A 4,282-nucleotide genomic window follows, 5' to 3' on the forward strand; every position below is an offset into this window, starting at 1 on the left:
TGGGGCACCAGCCAGGGAGGCATCCAGGATGCTGGTGGAATCAGTATTAGCATGAGATTGAGATCCCTGCCTGGGAAGGAAGAGGCAGGGGGAACACCATTGCCTTAGGCTTCCTGGAAAGACTGGCAGGTTTGTGGTGACAAGCTGCCAGCTAGCTGGAGGAACTTTGAGGAACAAGAGACCAAAGAGTCCTGGTGCCTCAAGCTCCCATCAGGCTGTGACAAGTGGCTTAGCGAGACAGACTTTGGATGACTGTTGCTCTGACTCCTGTGGACATTGACAGTATTTTGTGTATAAATAGTTCTCACTTGACATAAGTGGACCTTTCCCCAGATCTCTACTGAAAGCCATTTTTACATAATGCAAATTTGCCAGTGGATGTGGAGAAGGGAGGAAGAGGCCAAGAGTGGGTAAGGGAGGGAGCCAGCACCTGGTTCAAGGCCGGAGAAGCAAGAGCAGTAGAAGGGGCCAAAGCCAGCCACATGGGGGCCTGGCTGCAATCGAGAGGAAGAGCAATCACAGGGCAGAAGTGGTGGCCCTGACGCAGCCTCTGGCAGGAAAAGACCAGCAATGCACAGGGGCTGGGGGCAGACATTCAGTGGATGGACAGGAGACAGACGTGGGGTGGGATATGGCAGTTGGACTGGGTGTTCAGAGCTGAGCAGAGTCCCTTCTCTCCGAACCAGAGGTCTCAGCCAAGCCCTGGGGCCGTGGCAGGTCTTTGGGTGTCAGCCTCTGCTTTCACGTGTAGGTTCTTTTGCCGGTGGGTGTGGGAGGCTGAGGGCAAGATCTGGGTCGAGAGAGTGTAGTACTGAACTGTGGAGCTAACGTAGGTGTCTTTGGAATGTGGATTTCTTTCAGAATTCTTTACATGACATCAAATTTGCATCATGTAAATTTATGTAAAGTGAGAACTGTATATCCATTTCTCTCTCTTTCCCTTCTCTTTCTTAAGAGAATTTTGTTCTCACTGTCACCTAGTGTTTTTCTATAGAAGTGAGTAATGGAAGAGAAACTGCTTCTGTAATTCTTTTCCTGGTGATACTTGATTGCGACTCTTTTATATCATTCAGAAAAACAGAAACATTGTCCTGGGAGCTTACCTGTCTCTTTATTTACCCACGTAGAATTAAGATGAAGCATGGTAGTGTTGTGTAGTGGATAGTGCTGGATTTGAAATCAGCAGGATAGGAGTTAAGTCTTCCCTCTGGTGTTTCCCAGCTGTGTGACCTTGGGCCAGTCACTCCAAGCCCTGGACAACCTTATCTGCTAGTTTATAGACTGGTGGCAATCTGTATTAGTGGAGAGATTTCACACATTGATGAAATCTCAGACTTTTAAATATGTGTTACTTAACCTGTGAGCTTTCCATAGTATCCATCAGACTAAAAAGGTTTGAGGTGTTGGTTTATTGTAGAGTTGAGGCTATTTCTATAACTCAGCCTGTAATTCTTACTCAGTCAGTCTCCATTCCACTTTGGCAATTGTTAGAAAGCTTTGTGAGGGGATGTGGGAACGAGATGTGCAGCAGATCTGAGGTGGCGCCAAGAGCCTCTGGCTTTAGCTGTCTGTCTCCAGCAAACTGTGTCCATTTAGCTCCTCCTAATGGTAGTCATACACCTTCTGGCTCATAAGGTGGAATAGCACTAGGCCTTGGATCTCTGTTCTCCTTCTCCCCCCCATCTCCTGTGTGCAGATAGAAGAGTTCTGACTTTATCCTTTTGTGGTGAAGGAATAAAGATGATGTTTTGTCTAGGCTGTGAACTCGGTGGCAGAGTACAGCCTAGAAGCCAGGTTTCTTGTTGCTCAGGGACCATAACTAGCCAGTTTGTTCATTAGCTAACAAGCATTAAGCAGGTCTGATACATGCCTTTGAATTTCGTGTTTCTTAGGCAGGCTAGTTTGTTAAGGATGGATAGCTCTCTCTTCCTTTTCTGTAGCCTGTGGGGAAGGGGAAAAAGCCCATTGGTTCTCTTGCCATAGCTATCAGAGTGGAGTCAGCAGATCTAGAACTTGTACAGGTAGCTGATGAATTATTAATAATGGCTAGCATTAACAAAACACTTAAAGGTTTGCAACATGCTTTACATGTGTTCTTCAGTCCTTACAGAGCCCCTGTGAGGGTAGGTACTAATCGAAAATGTTATAAAATAGTTATCCCCATTTTACAGATGAGATTAAATAATTTGGCCAGGGTCACGCAGCTAGTAAATGTCTGAGGCTGGATTTGAACTCAGGTCTTCTTGACTCTAAGTCTAGAGCTCTTTCCACTCTCTATCCATCTAATATTGCCATTGAATTGGCTCATTAAAGGGATCAATGGAAAGATGACTGCTCTTGAGGCTGACAAGGTGTAAGCACAAGTTAATCACTACTGCTAGAGTTGGGCTGGTTCTATCCCAGTTCTGGGACTTCAGCTCTAGACTTGAGGGTATCCTCAGGTTTCTCTCATGACTACTGGGAAAATAGTGAGTGGGCTTTGTTCTTTGGGGGATGAGGGAGAAGTGAAAGAAGGGAAATACTGAACCTTCATTTGAGCAAGCCTGAAGTGCAGTGGCAGATTAGGGATATTCCATTTCCTTGGCTATTGACCATTTCCCTCTTGAGAAAACACTCTCTTGCCTTCTTCTTGAGGACCATGTTCACATCTTGAAATCATGTACTTTGTTGTCTTCTCTCCAGGCCACATATTTTGACTCTTCCCCTTCCGTAAGTGTAGGAAAATCAGAGGAAAATATTTTCTTTCTGTAATTTCTTCTTTTTCCCCATCCTCTGTTGAAATGGTAACCATGATTCTTCCCTATTTCTATTGATGCCACTGCTACCCTTCTTGCTTCAAAACCTAGCTCTTACTTTTGAATCTTTGCTTGACCTCCCACATCTAAACTACTTGCTAACTCTTTTCATTTCAACTTGACAGTATCCCTTCCTCCTCCTATTTGAAAAAGTCGCCTTTGTCTTAGTTCATCTGTAGCTAAGAAAACATGGCATAGCAGGTAGAGTGTTAGCCTTGGAGTCTAGAAGACGGTAGCTAAAAATCTTGCATCTGATGAAGATTATGTCTGACCCATGGCAAGTCACTTGACCTCTTGAATCTCAGGACACTTGTAACCCTTACCTCCCAAATTATTGGCAGGTTATAATCTATATTGGTGTTCCACTGACAAATCGCAGACCCTTCATGTATCTAGTTAAATGGATATGCTAGAGAAAAAAAAAAGTCCTATTCCAAAACTCCAATTTAGATGGATCCTTCCTAGCTCTACCCACCGTAAGTATCCTAGTTCAAACTCTCATCACTTTTTGCCTGTTCTATAACCTTATATTTGGACTTTGTACCTATTGCTCCTCTCTTCCATCTACACTACACACTGCTGGTTCAGATTGTATTAAGGGGGCTTACACCTTTGCGCTAACCCCTTTGTGACTTCACATTACCCACTTAATAAAGTACATACTCTTGGACACTGGCATTCAAGACTCTTTACAATTTGATTCTACAAGCAACCTTTTCCAGGCAGCTGAAATGACCATTTCCTATTCTTGTTCTTCATTCTTTTTTCTCTACCCCCTCTTCAGGAACCAACCTGTTACCTGCCTCATGCAGCCTTCCTTCTCAGATTCCCTTATTATCTTCCCTCAAATATCTCCTGGCACTGTGTGTGTGTGTGTGTGTGTGTGTGTGTGTGTGTGTGTGTGTGACCTCTTTTTGCACTTCACAATTCTGCCTTGTGTAGTTGTTATTAGTATACTTCCATTTTCTTTCCCCTATTAAATTTGTAAGCTCCTTGAGGGCAAGGGCTACATTCTTTTTCACATTTGTATACCAGTGCCTTGCACATAGTAGAACCTTAATAAACAAATTGGATTTGTTGAATTATGTGACTGATACCTAGCAGTGGCTTCAGAGAGCACCGAAGGATGTTGACATCCAGGTAAGTATTGAAATTCTTTGTCTCCCCTAAGAAGCTTAATCCTGAAGGGTGTTTTATGGTCTGGTGTAATGGGAAACAACCAAAATGTTTTATTTGGCAAACACAAATTTAATTCCATTTATAGGTACAAATGTTAAAGATTGCCTCAGTTCCTCAAGGCACTATTCTGTTTCAGAGGGAATTAGAAAGCAGTTCTCTTTCCCTCTGAGATAGCTAGGTAGCACAGTGGATAGGATAGAACCCTGGAGTTGGTGTCAGAATGATCTGAGTTCAAATTTGGCCTCAGACATTTACTGGTTGTGTGACCTTGAGCAATTCACTTAGCCTCTAGCTCAGTTTCCTCAACT

The sequence above is a fragment of the Gracilinanus agilis genome, chromosome 5, assembly GCF_016433145.1.
Source record: "Gracilinanus agilis isolate LMUSP501 chromosome 5, AgileGrace, whole genome shotgun sequence".
In the NCBI taxonomy this organism is placed as follows: domain Eukaryota; kingdom Metazoa; phylum Chordata; class Mammalia; order Didelphimorphia; family Didelphidae; genus Gracilinanus; species Gracilinanus agilis.